At 37.3% G+C, this 20,072-nt stretch overlaps 1 pseudogene across 1 annotated transcript in view; it reads right to left on the reverse strand.

Annotated features, from left to right (window-relative positions):
* The window catches only part of LOC309805955, a 193,352-nt pseudogene that overhangs the window by 28,548 nt on the left and 144,732 nt on the right, over window positions 1-20,072 (reverse strand). The window lies entirely within an intron of this gene.

Here is a 20,072-nt window from a genome sequence, read left to right on the forward strand (position 1 = left end):
TGATGAAAGAAATTACAGATGATACAAATAGATGGAGACATATACCATGTTCTTGGATTGGAAGAATCAACATTGTGAAAATGACTCTACTACCCAAAGCAATCTACAGATTCAACACAATCCCTATCAAACTACCACTGGCATTTTCCACAGAACTAGAACAAAAAATTTCACAATTTGTATGGAAACACAAAAGACCCCGAATAGCCAAAGCAATCTTGAGAAAGAAAAATGGAGCTGGAGGAATCAGGCTCCCTGACTTCAGACTATACTACAAAGCTACAGTAATCAAGACAGTATGGTACTGGTACAAAAACAGAAAGATAGATCAATGGAACAGGATAGAAAGCCCAGAGATAAACCCACGCACATATGGTCACCTTATTTTTGATAAAGGAGGCAAGAATATACAGTGGAGAAAAGACAGCCTCTTCAATAAGTGGTGCTGGGAAAACTGGACAGCTACATGTAAAAGAATGAAATTAGAACACTCCCTAACACCATGCATAAAAATAAACTCAAAATGGATTAAAGACCTAAATGTAAGGCCAGACACCATCAAACTCTTAGAGGAAAACATAGGCAGAACACTCTATGACATAAATCACAGCAAGATCCTTTTTGACCCACCTCCTAGAGAAAGGGAAATAAAAATAAACAAATGGGACCTCATGAAACTTAAAAGCTTTTGCACAGCAAAGGAAACCATAAACAAGATGAAAAGACAAACCTCAGAATGGGAGAAAATATTTGCTAATGAAGCAACTGACAAAGGATTAATCTCCAAAATTTACAAGCAGCTCATGCAGCTCAATATCAAAAACACAAACAACCCAATCCAAAAATGGGCAGAAGACCTAAGTAGACATTTCTCCAAAGAAGAGATACAGGTTGCCAACAAACACATGAAAGAATGCTGAACATCATTAATCATTAGAGAAATGCAAATCAAAACTACAATGAGATATCATCTCACACCGGCCAGAATGGCCATCATCAAAAAATCTAAAAACAATAAATGCTGGAGAGGGTGTGGAGAAAAGGGAACCCTCTTGCACTGTTGGTGGGAATGTAAATTGATACAGCCACTATGGAGAACAGTATGGAGGTTCCTTAAAAAACTAAAAATAGGGCTTCCCTGGTGGCGCAGTGGTTGAGAGTCCGCCTGCCGATGCAGGGGACACGGGTTCGTGCCCCGGTCCGGGAAGATCCCACATGCTGCGGAGCGGCTGGGCCCGTGAGCCATGGCCGCTGAGCCTGCGCTTCCAGAGCCTGAACTCTGCAACGGGAGAGGCCACAACAGTGAGAGGCCCGCGTACTGGAAAAAAAAAAAAAAAAAAAAAAAAAAAACCTCAAAATAGAACTACCATACGACCCAGCAATCCCACTATTGAGCATATGCCCTGAGAAAACCATAATTCAAAAAGAGTCATGTACCAAAATGTTCATTGCAGCTCTATTTACAATAGCCAGGACATGGAAGCAACCTAAGTGTCCATCAACAGATGAATGGATAAAGAAGATGTGGCACATATATACAATGGAATATTACTCAGCCATAAAAAGGAACGAAACTGAGTTATTTGTAGTGAGGTGGATGGACCTAGAGACTGTCTACAGAGTGAAGTAATCCAGAAAGAGAAAAACAAATACCGTATGCTAACACATATATATGGAATCTAAATTAAAAAAAAATAGTCAGAAGAACCTAGGGGCAAGACGGAAATAAAGACACAGACCTACTAGAGAATGGACTTGAGGATATGGGAAGGGGGAAGGGTAAGCTGGGACAAAGTGAGAGAGTGGCATGGACATATATACACTACCAAACGTAAAATAGATAGCTAGTGGGAAGCAGCCGCATAGCACAGGGAGATCAGCTCGGTGCTTTGTGACCACTTAGAGGGGTGGGATAGGGAGGTTGCGAGGGAGGGAGATGCAAGGGGGAAGAGATGTTGGGACATATGTATGTGTATAACTGATTCACTTTGTTATAAAGCAGAAACTAACACACCATTGTAAGGCAATTATACTCTAATAAAGATGTTAAAAAAAAAGAAATATCTAGGGCATTGACTTAAAAATGGAGATACACCATCTCTCTTCCCAGAGAGTCTGATTCAGCAGGACTGACAAAGAGCCATTAATCTGTATTTTTAACAGATATTCCAGAGAAACACTTTGTAAAATGCGAAATAAAATTGTACAGGTGTTTTTTGCACACCTTGGTACATACTCACATTTCTGAATTCTAAATAGAAACCATAGTTTTAACTGCACATGCATGGTTTTTGATACTTTTTTCTAACTTCCCTCAAAATGAGGGTAGACAAAAAATAAAGCTTGAATATAGAAGCTTGTATTTTAAATGTCTTTGGAGAATAAAAATGATATGAACTAAAAAGAATCACATATACTTTACTGATTCTGTTACACACAGAAAGGTGACATCTATAAAATATATGCACCAGATGTACAATAAGATGTCATTCTCACACAACCCCTTACACACACACACACACACACACACACATTCTTAAATCTCAGTCCAACTTTGAATCCTCAGATAAAACCCACCACAAAAAAAGTTAAAAAAACAAAACGATTTTCAGTAAGATCACAGTGTTTTCTTAGAAGTTTATCTCTTCCTACTTGTGTCCCTCACTACAGTTCATAAATCTGCACCTGGCTGGGGATGTGACTGCAGCATGGAGAACATGTGATTCTGACTTGGAGGGAAGAATAAGCCAAAGCTCTCAGAGGACAAATATCCAAATAACCTGTTTTCATGCAAATACACTCATAACAAACAAAGCAAGGCAAAAGGAATCCTGAAGTTATAAGACATGTAGGCAGAATTATTTTTAAACTGTATTATTCTGAAACTCCCTCCCTCTTGGGCAGTCGTTAAAGGTCCCTTATGATCACTGTTATAAGTACTGCTGGAAATAGCTTATAGCAGTAATAAACCACAGGTGGCTACAGAAGCAGGCATATCACTTATTTTACCAAATGGGATTTAGTTTTCCTCTGTAGTCTCCTCTTAATAATATGAGCCCCAAAGTGAGGTGTGTGTCTAGATTTATGAAATAAGTGAAAATGGGGAGGTCCCAGGTCCTCATGCACACCAGCAACTCTGTAATCAAGCAACAGCTTGCTGGGTGGGGCGATGTGCCTGCCTCTGTGTTCTGTACATTAGCTAGGCCTGTTAGTGCTCATTAAATTCTTAATGGAGATGATGACACTACAGCTGAAAGAAGATTATAAATGCAGCTATCCTAGGTGCAAAATTATGGGCCAGATTTTAAGCCCCCTATTGCTGAGCCCTATGGATTTTTTTATTAGAACTATCACCTGAAGGAATGTATAAACATGCTTATTAACATCTTCACTCTCTATAGAGTAACTATTTGGCCCCAGTGAAGCAGGTAACATCTCCCCAGCTGGGCAGTGAACTTTAGGGTAATCAGAAGTCAAGGTGGTGCCTCAAAGGGCAAAAGAATAACAAGGACACTGGCATGCTGGCAGAAGTGGAATAGGAAATGTGTGTGTGTGTATGTATATGTGTATATAAAAGCACATATATGTACATACATATATATACACACATACACATATATATGCCCAGATATATGAAAGAAAAAAGAAGAAACACTTTCAGAACAAACAAAATCAAAACTCCATTAAATAGAGAAATTATATCTGTGTTAAACCAAATGTTGTAGAACTGTATTAACCAGCACAAAACAACAATATAGAGCTATCTAGTTATTTTTCTCAAATGCTAACTTCATTGAGGGCTAGAGATAATTCAAAACCTCACACCTCAATTTTGACCTATGGAGATTATCATGAGTAAAAGAGTTGGTGAGATGCGGTATAGGAGGGGCTCTCAATACTGCCCCCTCATAATCTGAGAAAGCAATTGTGGTCGACTGATTGTAAAAACGTCCCCAGTTCTCCCTCCCAGCCCTGAACCCCTGCCCTTTGCAATGTGACTTTCAGCTCCTCCCTTCCAGTGTTGGAGCTGACTTCCCCATCCCTTGGACCTTGGCTGGCCTTGTGACTTGCTTTGGCCACCTGACTGCAGCAGAAGTGATGGTGCACCAGTTCTGAGATTAGACCTAAGAAGCCACCTTGGACCGGCCAGACATGGCTGACCTGCCAGCTGCCCACAGACATGTGAGAGAGTCCAGCTGAGTCCGGCCTAGACAGCACGACTGCCCAGTCTATCCACGGGCTCTTGAGAAATAATAAATATTGCTTTGTGACATTAAATTTAAGGTGATGTGTTATACAGCAGTAGCTATATAATCATGCCCGACATTACAGTGAAGAAATTCCCTCTCTAAAGAAGTTTTTTACATTCCTTTTCTGACTCTCGATTATAGCCACTATTATCATTTTTGCTATCTCATGTGAGGTACAGTTCAAAGCACCTCACACAATTACTACAATTAATGGCTTTAAAAATCCAGATTTCTGATAAAGTGCTTTACCTAAATGGGAGGTCTGCTTCTAACCACAGAGACACTAGTCTCTTGTCATTGACCCTCTGCATTAGAAAAGGTAGTTCAAAGGAGCGACAGCCAGTACAGGAAGGCAGTGGGAAGATTAAAAGTGATCTAGGCATGGGGTGACTGGGGACCCAGATGAAAAGTGAGTCGCATCATGAATAGGCAAACTCTCTAGTAACCTTTTCATCCTCAATTGGCACTTTGAACTGAAATCAACCTCAAAAGCTCAAGATGAAATGTACTCAGAAAATGACTAGTATCTTTAAATCATCATGGACAGGTACCAACTGGGACATTGGTCCCGGGGTGCTCCTCTATGATTGAGCAAAGACAAACATCCTACTATTCTTCTTCCTAAAAACCAAACTCTAATTGCTGAGCAGACTGTTCCCAGGCAAAGACATCTGAAAATAACCCAGCATCCAATCTACTACATGTTTGAATTCAAATGATAAAAGAAACCGTATAATTTTAAACATGGGCTCTCTAAAAACACTGGTGATCACAACATATTGAAAAATCTACAACTTGGAAGGGACTGTAAAGTATCATCAAGACAAAAAAAAAATAAATAAACATTTCTATTTCCTTGACTCTTGCAGATTTCCTGCTTTGGCCCACGGGTAGCTGCCACATGAAACCCTCTTCATGAAGACAGAAGCAACAGTGGGAGAGGTCACACTTATTACTACTTTTAACCACTATCACATGTGTTTCATGGCCCAGTCTGCAAATACCAGCATCACTAGTTGCAAAGAAACACAACATTTAAATGAGAGTGAATTTCACACTTGAGGCAACAGGCAGCTTTACATTTGGATATGACATTCAGAGCTGTGTAAAAATACTACTTTGCATACAGATTATTGAACGCTTTGCCTTGGAAACCAATTCGTGTTCTGCATGCCAGGACCAAGGGAAAACTGGTGGTGCTGACTGGCAGAGTCTTTCGTTGAAGTTACAGAAGTCCAAGAAGGAATATAATTTCCCCAAAGCATATTTTATAAAGAAAGGAAACCAGGAAGGTTTGAGGATGGACTTAACAGGCACCTACAATGAGAGAAATACACCCTTTGAAAGTCAGAGAAACTATCATTTTCCCCGAATTGGTAGTGAAACTGAGTATAGAAATTTGCATAATCATGCTAAATAACAGCACAGTTCACCAGATTTTTTTTTTTTTAAGTTACAGTTCTTGGAAAACAATATCTGGATACTTAAAAAATTAACTGTCATAATAAGAGTTACTAATTATTGAGGATCCACATGTGAGGACCGTGTAGCTGATTTTTTATAATAACGCTGGTCCTCACAGCATCCCTCACCAAAGGTATTATTATTATTCCAATTTTAAAAATGGGGAAAATGAAAAGAAAATGATATAAAATTCACCAGAAGTCACCTTCTAAATACATTAATGATTTAAATAAATAGTTTTGATTAGAACAATTTTAATGCTTTCTTTTTTTGCTGCCTTTCACATTTGTCATTTTTTGCTGGCTCTATGAAAACAGCAAAGTCGGAACAATTCAGACTCCTCTATGACCTTTCTTCTCTTCCCCATCTCCCTTTTTGATTACCTTATATCTCAGAATTCCTCTATTCTCCATTTAGATATCTATTTTTCATTGGTCACTTATATTCCCAAACTCTTGCTCCACTAAATTCTATGGTTACACTCCATGAAAACAAGACGTAGATTTTAGACCATGAGGAAGACTTCATCATAACTGTCATATCTCTGACTGGTCCTCCAGTTAGCAAACTTAGTTACAAAAGATTCCAGAGGTAACCTGTCTTCCTTAGAGGACATTCCTCTGTACCAAATTTCTTGACTAGTATGCATATGGCCATAATTTTCTCATTTAATTGTTGTCAAACATGCTTGAGTTAAAGTCTATGTGTATGTGTTTTAATAAATAAGAACTTTAGGTTGGTGAAGAAGGCAGAGAATTTATACTGTGTCCTTTTCAGAGCAGATGCATTTTATTTCAGATAACTAAAAACCACTCAAACTTTTGACCTCAAAGCTGACATGTAATTAATCTTTAATGAGTTATTAATATTCTTTGCAAAGTTTTAAAAGGCCTTGCTAGGGACTAATAAAATTATTAAAATTTGAAAAATTAGTCCTGAACAGATGAGTGGGATATTTTACTATCTTGTCAGGTGGATAATGTACTTGAATACTAAGTGTGTGGCATTTGCCACTTTACACAGGCTGGCTTTTGCAAACATTTGCATGGCACTCTTAAAACTATTTGTCCTCTATCTTTTCATATATTTTCAACCAGAGTTGTCTTACTTTTCATTTTCAAAAAACTAAAATAAAAGAGAAAAAAGAATATAAGATCCAAGACAGTGCACTATTAAGACTTCATATTAGATACCATAAAGAACATATAATTCAAGATTGATAGCAATAATAATTTAAGACACTAAATATAACTGGAATTGGCATCTTTACCATTTCAACAGTACTGTAATATTAAGGTAGACACCATTGTTTCCTCTTGATAAATTTCCAATTTTGAACAAGATAATAGAGGTGAAAAATGCTTTGTATAGCATAAAATTAAACAATTTTTATCATGATATGATTATTAAAGTACATCAGACTGCTGGATCACATAGTTTAAGTTATAGACATTCTCTGCAGAAATGCACACTTCTATGTATACTATATATGGGTATGGCTGGCACTATCGTTTCGTGTTTTCTTAAATTTAAATGAAAATTTAGCAACATACAGTTGAAATATACAATGGCAGTATTTCAGATTCTATAATATAATGAAATATAGTTCCCTAGTAATAGCTAACACACATTATCCTTGTGGGAATACATAGGCAATTTCAGTGATATTACAGAATTTCTTCCTCAAGATTTGCAAAGTTTCAGACTGAGCTTGCAAAACAGATGAATTATGTGGAGACTCTCACAAAGGTAGGCATCCAGGAAGCTGAGCTCTTTGCTACTATGCTAAAGTGAGACACATTAAGTGGTCTGCAGGCTTCCTTCCCTTTCTTCTCTACATTCAGACAATTGATTAATGATGGCACAAGAACACAGTTAGTGAGATCGACAGTATCTTAAAATAGCAGAAGGATTTTTTTCTAGTTTCTTGGGCCTGTCATTTTTATTATAGAATAAAAGCAAACTCAGATATCTCAGCCTGAGCTTTACTATTGTCTCTGAAGCCAAAAGGCAGTTATTTATTCCAACTTGGAAATAACTATTATGATCCAGCAGGCATTTAAAATTGAGGCACTTCAAACTGCTTGAAAATTAATACACATATTACATTTGATTTTTCCCTCCATATTCTATCTCCTTTTGGGCCCAGGAGATGGAAATTATTCATAATGTAGTAACAGACACTTGACTTCAATGTGTTCCTATAAAATAGACTATGTTAGAAAGTTACAATATAATTATATATTGCTGTGCTATCAGTTTGTAAGACACTCCTTAATTTTAGAGATGTTAAAGTGTCAAAAAATTGTGTCTCAGGATACATGATATAAATATTGTGTATGCGAGAGAGAGTGAGAAAGAGGGAGAAGAAGTTAAAACTTGACAATAGAAAAATTCAATGAGTTTAAAAAGTTACATATTTCTCCAAGTACCCATCAGCATAGATATTTAAATATATTCTTTGCAAGTTTCACATGAGAGCAAATTTCCAGGTATTTGATTTCATTTCAACATTAATAACTCTCAGGGATTCTGAATCTTTTCTATCATGACTACATTGGACCTGACCTTCAAGAGTGAGAGGGATCGAGAATGAATAAGAATCATCAACAGGAAAATGATATATGTTGATGACTGGGAGGGATTATACATCTTGAAGAGGCAAGAAAATTTTAAACCTTCTGTTGACAGAGAACAAAATGGACTAAATATTTATTTCCTTCATTGTTGAGCTCTCTTGGAAGGTGCTCAGGTGTTATTTTAATTTCCTCATTTACCATTCATTTTTAATACAAATTGTATTTCACGTTTTTTTTTTCCCCAAACTACCAAGTCCTAAATCACAAATCCTGAGCTTGTCCCCTATTTTTTTCTTTTCCTTTTTAAACAGCATATGAGACAGTGATTATCTTTTTCTTCTTGAGAGTCATCTTTCTCTGGAATTATATCTCTGAGTTCTCCTATTTACTTTCCACCTTTTTCCATCTTTTAAAAGCAGGAGTCACAAACGCAGGTCCCCGAGAGCCAGAAAGGTAACCCCCAGGAGAAAGCAGGTGGAGTCCCTGCAGGTGAATCCCCATGGGGTGGTGGGATTAGGACCAATGGGAGAGTGCCTGCACCCCGCCCCCCATAAATAGGTATGAGCTAATTAAACGGAGCCATTTGTTCCCACACAGGAAGATGGGTCCAGAGTTCCTACATCTTCTGATTTTTAAAATATTGAATCACATATTTTAAAAGGAATTTGCCTGCCATTCAGAATACATCTGCAAGTCAAATTCAGCTCTAAAGCTGCCAGTTTGTAACATCTGCTCTAAGTAAATCTTGTTCACTGGTTTCTCTTTCTCTAGATCCCCCTAAATGTAAGGAATTTAGTGAGTCTCTGCTCACAGTTTTCTTGGCTTTCCCCTTTAGCATCTTCTCCTTTACCTCATCCAATCCATCTCTATGTTGATGGTTCTCACCTCTACACTACTAGCTCTGATCTTTCCTTTGAGTTCTTAGGATGTGACTTTCCAACAAAGTATTGTTCACGTACATTCCGCTCAGCATGTCTCAAACTATATACATCAAATAATTTTTAAGCTTCAGTCATCTTTCATTTTCCATACCTATTCACTAAAACCTGTGACTTGAGTTCCAATCTGAACATCCTCACTTACTAACCATGTGGCCTTAGGCAAATTATTTTGCTTCTCTGTGCCTCACTCTCCCTACCTGGAAAAAATGATAATAATGGTCCCTATCCCACAAGGTTATCATGAGGATTAGAAATATATTGACTAGATAGCAGGATACAAAATGGAATGTTCTTCTTGTTGTTGTCTCAGATTTGCAGAAGAAACCTCAAGTCACTGTGTACTAGACAATTTATTCAGGTCTTCCTGAGGAAGTGCTAATCTAGTTTTGTGATTTGTACATGTTCGGTCACTTTGAGGGTATATAACAAATGCTACAGACTAATTTTCAAAGATTGGTAGAGATTTTCTTTACAGAGAGAGGGTTTTTGCTTATAATTTACCGGTGTAACTATGTGCTAAATGTCCTTCCAAAGGTATAATATGTATTAACCTATTTAATCCTCATAAGAATCTAGTAAGCTGGGTCCTTTGTTAGTCACATTTGACAGATGAGGAAACTAAGGCAAAATAAGTATATACCTATTGCAAGTGGAGAAAGATAGAAGGACAGGACTTACAAGATCTTTGCTTGTGAAGGAAACAGTGATGACTGGACACAGTCATATCAAAAAACAAATTAGAACATAAAGTATTCTGTATGTCATACTGACCCTTATATTTAAGTACTAAGGATTACAGTACTAGAATGAATACATGTCCAACAAGTAAAACTAAATATTCAGCCACTGTAGATAAAAATTCCAAAACACAGTGGATCATGAAACAAACTAATAATGCACGAAGGGTCTGTGTATATATATATGAAAGGCGTGTGTACTGGAATGCAGAACTTCTGGATGACTCACTGTGTAGAAGTAAGAATTTATTTTGTGCTCTGCCAGATATTCAATTTAGGCCTCTGGAAGAAAGCAGCAAGAGCAATCATGGATTATGGTAGGCAGCTAGCCAGCTATATTTACCAACACACAAAGAGAATGTTAAACATGGTTAAGTTTGGGCAGCCCTATAAAAACAAAAAGCACTGAGACCACTCAGCAAATGTATAATGTAAAGAAAAATTCTCTGGGCCATTATTTATGCTAGATGATGAACAGGACTTATAATCAGCTTCTGATTTACAGCATCTGTCAGCAGGCTCAGTCCAGCTGGACAGGCAGGTACACTGGCTGGTATCACGGTCCCATTGAGAACTATCATTACTAATGTGGGGCAGCAGGCAGCTTAAGCTGTGGAAATAGGTTGGACAAGCTGCATACAGACAAACAAAAAGCATCCTCCCTCCATCATTAAACTGAGCATAGGCTGTTACAGCTCTTCACATTTCAACAATGCTCTTGGCTATGTCAGTCACTCTTTTTGCAACCTACAAATGCAAGGCGAAAAAAAGAACAACCTTAATGAAACTTCCTGACTACTTAGGTTTTTCTATGGAATCTAATTTTTCTCTATTTTCTTTAAATTTTTACAAGCAGGCAGCTATACTACTTAACATTGATAACTACAGTCTCACTTTATAGATATCTAGTGTTTGTATGAACTTCACTGATTATCTAGTCCTCAGTTACTAATTATATGAGCCCTGACAAGTTACTTAGTTCTGCCTAGAGTCAGCTTCCTCATTCATAAAATGGGAATAGTAAGAGTACCAAACACAATTAGTTGTTCTGAGGGTTAGGTGAGTGAATTGATGAAAAACACATAGCACAGTGAACACAGAATGGGCACTCAATTAACACGAGCTTTGAGTAATTTATTATCATTATACAGCATATACCTATAATTATCATCTTGTGTTACTACACATTGGATTATATATTATTACATAGATATTACATATTACATATTATCTAGTTAAATCCTTTCCTTTTTTTTTTTTTACAAAAACTAAAAGCCAGAGACATTTATTCACTATTCTAATGTGGCTCTGTTATATTCAGAAGAAAGGATTGAATATATTGGAGGTGAGTACAGAAAAAAATAGATCCAGACTCTTGAGAAGCTAAAGAACCATAAAAAACTTCATTGGTGTCTGATATTAGTCATCAAAACCTTTGAAAAAGCTCCTTCTGAAAAGTGCTTTCAGAAACTGAGCATCAACAAAGCTGTGGTGCTGGGCCGTAGCAAAAACCTCCCTTCTTCTCCTTGTACCACTGCTGTCATCTTAAAAGTCCTAGCAATTTAACCTGATTTAGTGTAGACTACTGAATATTTTTCAGTACCATAAACTCTGTTTCTCATGTCTTTTTTTGACTTAGTGGATTATTTCTATGAAACTTTAATCCCAAACTGCTCTACTAAGTTGTCAAGAATGTTCTTTAATTGAATCTAGCAAATTTTTAATGAGCATCCCTTGTAAATCAAGAGCTGGGGAATACACAAATGAATGATAGTTTTAATCATGAATAAACAGACAATTATAATACACTACGACGGGCAATATTACAGAAGGAAGGGATTTGGTGTTTTTGTTTGTTTGTTTACATATGCTGAAAAATAAAAATCCCTGAAGAAGTTTAACAGGCAACAAAAATGAAGGAAGAAAAAATTGATTTAAGGGAAGAGGAATGAACATTAGCACCATGTTTTAAAAGCATATGGGTGCTTGGGAGAATGATGAAGGTATGTGGGGTACAGGTGAGAGTAGTCAAAATTATGATGCGCTTAAATTATGGAATTTTGTAAAGCATCAGTAATTTGTTGAGCGTTATAAAGTAATAATAACAGGATTAACTTTTTTAAAAAAAGATCTAACTGGGACAATATGGAAGTTGATAAGAATAGGGGAAAGAACAGCTCCTAGACCCACCACTCCTCAATGTAAAGCCGTGACTCCATTCCATTCCTGCAGAAGATGGGGAGATGAATGAATTGGTAATGACATAACCATCAGTCCTCAACCACATCCCTATTTTAAAACTGAATTTGCACAATAGCTTTTTGAAAGGCCTTTCACTGCTTTAGTGTCGCCTCTTGTCGCACTTCTCTGTGGGAGCTGACATTTTGCTGATGCTTCATCAGGCTGGACCGCCTGCTGAGAACCAGATTGGTAAAGGATATGCATCTCACTGCTGGGAAGCATGGGAGATGTATTATTTAAATCAATTTATTTTACAGCAACTTTAAAAATCAAATTGAGGATTGCTTCAGAGAGGTTCGAAGCATATTATTGCACCTCACCTCTTTGTGCTCGGTGATGCTTAACACTCAAAATTGTTCTACTAATAGTTTTTTGTTTGTTTTATCTTATTTTACATTACAAGTACTCTTTTTTCTTTTCTGCCTTAGATAATTGCCTTTTTCTCTTTTTATAACAGTATGTCATAAAGGAAATTCTAGCCATGGTTCAGGGTAGGTGTGTTACAGGAAGTTGGAAAACAGCGTAGTAGTTGTTTGAGGGCTCGTTGGGTCCCTTGAGATCTGAGTCAATACTCCAGCTACATGAACCTTAGAGAAAGGGGGTATGTGTCTACACACATAGCAATGCAACTTTTTTGTGTTTATTCATTTATAAATATTTTTATTGATTGATTGGCTGCATGAGGTCTTAGTTGTGGCATGTGGGATCTTTCATTGCGGCATGCAGGCTCCTCGTTGCAGTGCGTGGGTTTCTCTAGTTGTGGCACAAGGGCTCCAGAGCCTGCGGGCTCCACAGCTGGGGCACGTTGGCTCTCCATTTGCAGTGCGGGGCTTCGTTGCCCTGTGGCATGTGGGATCCCAGCTCCACCACCAAGGGTCGAACCAGCGTCCCCTGTATTGCAAGACTGATTCCTAACCACTTGACCACCAGGGAAGTCCCTATTTTTTGACTCTTGAATCAATTAAGCTGAAATTGATTAAGCTGAAAGAAAAATCAATTTGATTTTTCTTTCAAAAATAAAATAGACTAGTCTGAGACAGAAATTTTTGTGTGTTGATTTGTTGGTTAATTTAATTCAACCCAAAAGGTCAAATTAGTCACCTGTTTAGAAACAGGAAAGTAAACTCAACACCTGCAAAGTTATCAACTCTTAATATCAAAAGAGAAAGTAAGTGTTAAGAAATCATTCAGATTTCTAAGAGTGTTCAGAATACAATTATTTGCCAGCCAGTGGTACACTGGAGCTCTTACTACCAGCTTGGAAAGCCAATGGTTAAACTGCAACCTGTTAAATTTTCAGGAATTTTGTGAGCCAGTTGACACCACATTGGTTGCTTGAAATTTCCCCTGTAAGAGTATTGCAGGGGAAATCGTCAACTTATACAAACCGGGGTTTTTATTTCAGAGAATAAGTTGTTAAACATTTACCAGCTTTTATCTACAGAAGGTTCACACTTGTGTTCATTAGGGTTTTCATGACGTTTGATGATGTTTGACCATCATCACCTCATGATGATTCATCACTTCATGATGTTTGATCATATAATGTTTAAAGCAAAGTTGTATTTGACATTGGTATCTCCCTTCCAACATCTTCTCCCCTATTCTCTCTAATTTCCTCTCCTTCAATAGTGAAGGGGCCTATTTTATAAACACTCATAAAAACATGGCAGAATTCAGAGAAGTAATAACAATGACTGAGGGATAGAAAATAAGATTTCTGGAAAAAGGGAAATGAAGTGTCCAGAGGAAACATTACTATGTTCTTTCATTTATCACTTTTTTTTTTTAAAGCATTTTAGTAGTGCTGCCAAGCTATGCTCAATATCCACCTCATCTGAATCAGGAAAAAACAGTCTTAAATTAAAAGAGCAACAAGATCAATTAGACTGAAGAAAAAACATCTTCACTGTATGGGAACAGTTAAGAACACCAGACAATACTTTAAGAACAGACAACTATCTTACTTAGATATTGAGTAACTGATTGGTCTGAAGATGATGTATTTTCTCCCTTGTAAAGGGGAAAAATAGTAAAGTAGTACATAAGGGAACGACAGAAGTATAAAAAGGAGAAAAATATTCACGAATAGTCCCGCTGTCTAGATATGGCCACTGTTAACAACTGCTGTCCTTTCTACTACAATTTTCCACATACATACGTGCATACAGGTTTTTACAAATTTGGAGCATTCTCTATACACAACTTTTAATGTCAATTTAATGTCAATTCTCCTGACATTACACATTCTTCCAAAACATGAATCTTAATAGCCTCAGAATAGTCCACTGATGTGTTATATGATTTGTTTACTTTTTCTCCTTCTGGTGGATATTTAGGCTATTTTTATTTTGTACTTTGACTATTATAAATAATTCTGGGATAAAGAAAAAGTTGGGATCACTTCTGAGATGATTTGGTAAAAGGCCTGATATATGAGGCTAAACTTTCTCAGAGACGATAACATTCTCATCAAGGGTATGAGTGTCCATGCAGCCATAGCAGCCCCCAACCCCGATACTGTCTAGGAAGCAGAAAGAAAAAAATACAATCTACCATAATCCGGAGAGTTTTCACACAGTGAAATAAAACCCTTTTTAAAAAAGAATTATTTTGCCCAAGTATTTGTATTTATAACTTCCAGAAGTTGGAATTTATATAAAGCCAATATCTTTAGAAATAGCTTTTTCGTCTCTCCTGCCTCTAAAACATATTACTTTGTATAGCTTATAAGTATTTTTAAGTTCATTATGCAGAATAACTGTTTTAAAATTCTGTAAGCACCATTTACAGGGTATTTAGAAAAATGTTATATACTTTTCTTCAAACATAAGCCCCTTTTTAAATGGCACACACATTCCTTGTGGAGTATACATGAAGCATTTTTAATGAGTCCTATCTTTTTGTTCCATTTATTTTCCTAAATATCCTATTATGATGATTATATAATTTGTGTTTGTACCTTTGTTTGTGAAATCAGATGATAGCATATAACACTAAAGTTGAACGGTACTAGAGGTTGGGGAATATTTTTGCCTATCCAATTCAATACATTATCTCATGTATCAGTTTGACAATACAATTAGAATTGTCACCCAAAATCACTCAGGATTATCATGATATATTCTCCTGGGTTTTGAAATCTTAGACTGGAAGAGTTGTAACATAACTATTAAAATTAATATTTTAAAGAATGAGCAGTTTATCTCTCCACTTGTTTCTAAATAGTGTATTTATATCACCTGACAATTGGAACAGATATATCACTATCTGCTTAATAATTGTTCCATTAAAATTGAGTTAAACAAGAGAAAATGTCACTTCACTGTGGAAATAGCAAGTAACTACCTTTTGAATATGTAAATTCTTATCTTTAAGCTTTTTTTTAAAGCAAACAAGTAGGTTAGGGATAGCCAATTGCTGCACCAGCAAACTTTTATACTGTTGAAAGGCCTGTCAACAGTGCCAGAATGACAGTCCTAAACTGATCTAGTTATATCCAGAAAAATCATCAGGCAACGACCTTGTCCTATCACTCTTGCTTGAGGGTTATCCTTAGGAGCAGTAATGCATTTTCCCAAATGATCAGATGATTGGCTAAGTGCTAAATACTATCCTGGTGTTACTTTTTATATTTATGTTTAAGTTTCTGGTTTTATTTTCTTGTTGGTTTATAGAAAGTTCTAAGCACTGGAAGCTAATTCAGATCACTGTTCGCACCTCATAACATCATAGACAATCCAAACAACAGACTTTCACTAACCTTTATCAGACACATTTGAAATAGTAATGTAAAAATACCATCATTACCATCCAGCCCACAGCTGTTCTCAGGTTACTCTGTTTCAGTGTGGATGGAGTATAGAATGCAATACAGTCAGAGTTAACAGAGGTTATGTAAGAATCACAAGCAGAAAAAGAGGTAGCAAGGAAGTAGTTCTACTGGCTCTTTGAAGCAGATTGAGTTTAACTAATCACTTTTTATCAGTCTATAATCTGTTCTCTCTCTGACAAGAATGATAAATACAGTCTAGCAGATTCTTAAAGTGCCTTTCAGTATAACTTTAAATAGTATGTTATGATAGATTGGTTCCAAAGATGGCTGCAACAATATCTCCCAGCTTGCAGGTCTTTTGCCACGAGATTTTGCTACTCCTCTCATCAGGAGGTAGAATCTCTTTCTCCTTCCTTTGAATCTGTATGTCCTTATGACTTAACCAATAGAATGTGGCAGAAGTAACTATGTGTGGCTTCTGAAGGTATGCTTTTTGATGCATTGTACCTTCTGCTTTCCCACTTTTGGGATGCTCTTTCTTGGATTGCTGTCTTGAGACTGCCATGCAATGAGGAAGCCCAAGCTAACCTTGTGGAAGTGCTATGTATAGGAAAGGCCAGATTCCCCTGATTGAGAAGCCTAGTCAAGCCCAGTTCCCAGCTAATCTACCTGCTAGAAGCAGCCACTAGTGTTTCCAGGTGAGACCAGAAGGAGAACTATCTTATCAATCCACAGAATCAAAAAAATAATAAATTGTTGTTGGCAGGATTTGTTACCAAGTATTGGGATGTTTGTTATACAATAGGTAATTTAAACATATTCTCTTCTATCATAGCTCATAGAGCAGTTTTTAAAAAGCATTTATAAAGCTAACAATTTTAATAACTTTGTTGGTCATCCTAAGTTAATGACTTTCGTATGGTACAGGTTTTTCCCATGTAACCAGGAAGACACTCACAGTTTCCAGTTTTTTTGTTGCACTGACCTCCATTCTCACAGGGTCCACAGGAGAATGGACGATCTGGTCCCCAGAGGCCGTTAGGGCAGGCTTATAAAATGAGAGAGAAAGAAAGGAGCTAAGACTTGTAATAAATCTCAAGGTGGCCCCAGATTTCTGGTGTTGTCTAAGTGAGTTGGAAGTGTGTGCGTGTGTGTGTGTGTGCAGGTGAGTGTGTATGAGCTGCAAAGAAAGAAACAGAGTAGCCTCTAAGGATTTATAGCACTTCCAAAAATATTCCCTGAAGAAATCAACATGGTGCCATATCTTGTCACTTTGGAAACACGGATACAGAGGTTGGCTTTTTGCTAAAAATGTGGTTTTACAGATGTAACAATGGAAGCAATTTTGATACATATCTTTGGAGGCAGTTGTACACACAAAATCTGAAATGAGATGTAATTTGTAAAGGAAGCTTGGGAGGTGTAGTGCTTGGGAAGCTGTCCCCAAATGCTTACCTGAATCCTGTTCTCCCAGTCTTTGCTTATTTCGTAAGCCAGAATAATCACCCAGGAGGTTTGTAATTTGTGTGTTTTATAAGAGCGGGCAATGTATAAGGTGGAGAAAGAGGAACTGTGCTGCTTCGTTGGATGCCCTTTGAACTAGAAAAGGATGGCTGATGCTACAGGGACCACTGAGGTTTCAGCCTCCGCTGAAACCACTGGAATTAGAAATCTGGAGGAAAGCATGTTTTCAACACAGGAAAAACAGTGAAACTTTCCTACACATGTGACAATTACAGAAAGTTACATCAAACCAAATTGGGCTGTTAAGTATCTTCTTGTCCTAAGCAGAATCTCTGAATAACAGAATTATTAAATTTTCTGGGATATTCATACAATTCCTGGCTACTATCTGTTGATCACTTCCTCTGTGCCAAGAACTTTACATAAATTAGCTCACATTTCCATAAAAATCACTATATGACATAAGCAACTTTATCTCCATTTATATAAGAAACTGAGGCTTGGAGGAGCTAAGTGACTTATTCTGGGTCACACAGCTAATAAGTAGCAAAGTCAGTATTTGAATCCAGATCTGACTTGTGAAACTGTTGCTCTCAGCCACTACCCCCAACTTATGTTACAATACTAAGTACTCAGCACTTTTCAAGTCAATTAACCTGCTCTTAGAGATCCACCGGTGTTCAAAATTTCAAGGCCATCAGTGTGGAACTACTGTAACAAAAATCTGTCCTTTTGATGGTGACACAAAGATTGAACAGGCCTCCTTAGATGGACTCAGGAGGCTTGCTGGGCCAGAGTCCTCTACATTCAGGTCTGCCTGCAGTTGGGGTCCAAAATACCCCAGGCAACAAACTAATCAAAACAAGGCAAAGACACCATTTTTTTGTTTTGTTTTGTTTCTCTCTTTCTCTCTTTTTTGCTATTTCACAGATTAGTACAGAAACCAGCTCTTCTGCTCTTAAAAGTCATCACTGATGGGCTAAATAAGGCCTGGTGCTGATTGTGGAGAGTACTGTTCATTAGTGCCATTGAAACAATTTGCAGTCTTTAATTAACTATTCATCTGCAATCTAGACACAGGTCTGGAGTCAAGATTTTTAAAGATATGTCTGGCTCTAGGAGCACTTGGGCTAGTTCACTCTTTTAAAAAGAGAAAGAAGAACAACAGGTCTGATTTTCATCATGCAATGACACTTAGGAAGCTTTTTTTGCCTTGATTTCAGCTGCCAATCATGGCGATCCCGTTCACCCGCTCCAGTCTGAGTCATAATTTCATTTTGTGGTTAGACAAAAATATCAGAATTGGACAAAGTTATCTGACTGAAAAATAATATGTTTTCCTGAGATGATGGTGACCTCTATTTTGCTGATTTACATATACTTTCAACTCATTTTCCTTCACAGTGGGAATCTCAGAAGCATTTTCCAATATACTATATTCAGCAGTTGCTTTGAGAAAATGTTATCAGAGTAAATTAACTTTACCCAGGTGTGTGTATATGGTATTGTCTCCCATGTGTTGACTTCTAGGGCATGACTTCTCTAGGGGGCGAATGAATAAGGGGCTGACTCTAGGTTTAAAAACCAGTTGACGCAGGAGGCTTAGATATTGGAATGGGACCCACGCTCATACCATATTAAATGCATTCGTGTAATGTCAGCCTTCTGTTTCCCCAACTTCTCTTCCCCATTGCCTAGAAAGTCACAATCCAGCTATATATATAGCCCTAATCTCTACAAAATCTTGATGAACATTGCTGTTCACATACTGTAGTTCCATAGCCAATTCCACAGCCACAGGCAACCTAGAAGACCCTTACTCCCTTTCAGTCAGCTTGAACAAGCCCTGCAGATCCTTTGAAGATGACAATGCAAGGAGGAACATGTAATACACGAGAGCCAAGAACAACCTCCCACCCCAGTCCCTGCCTTTGTAAGTGGACCCAACAGTATGACAGCTTCCTTAAAAACCTATTATCTCCCCCCTGATTTTACTTATCTATTTATTTATTCATTGACTGTTCCACATGGCATGTGGGATCTTAGTTCCCCAACTTGGGATTGAACCTGCACCCCCCTGCAGTGGAAGCGTGGAGTCCTAACCACTGTACTGCCAGGGAAGTCCCTCTCTCCTGATTTTAAACAAGATTGCTTTGGATCACTTCAAAGGCAAAAAGTTCACTTGTCATTAGTTACGATAATTGTATTTGTTATATGTTCAGTTCTGCTGTGTATTGAAGAGAAAAAAAATGCTGTGATAATTTCCCCTAAATAATACAGTAACACCTGCTCAATTCAGAATGTATAATATGAGAAAAATGAATAAAGAACAAAAATTGATGATTCACATTTATATATTCACTTAATAAAATACTTATTGAGTAACTTCTATATGTCCTGATTGTTCTAGGAGTTTGGGGATACTTTGGTGAAAAAAATGAATAGCTATCCTCCCCATGTTGGAGCTTAGCTTCTAGCAGGAAGGACAGGCAATAAATATTAGGCATAATAATAATAACTAGAGTATATGGTAAGCACTTTGGAAAAATGCAAAAGTTCAAGGAGACTTGGCAAGTTGCAATTTTAAGTAGGTTGGTACTGACAAGATTCAGTGAAAAAGG

Source organism: Mesoplodon mirus, assembly GCF_964341445.2.
Source record: "Mesoplodon mirus genome assembly, chromosome: 6".
Classification (NCBI taxonomy): domain Eukaryota; kingdom Metazoa; phylum Chordata; class Mammalia; order Artiodactyla; family Ziphiidae; genus Mesoplodon; species Mesoplodon mirus.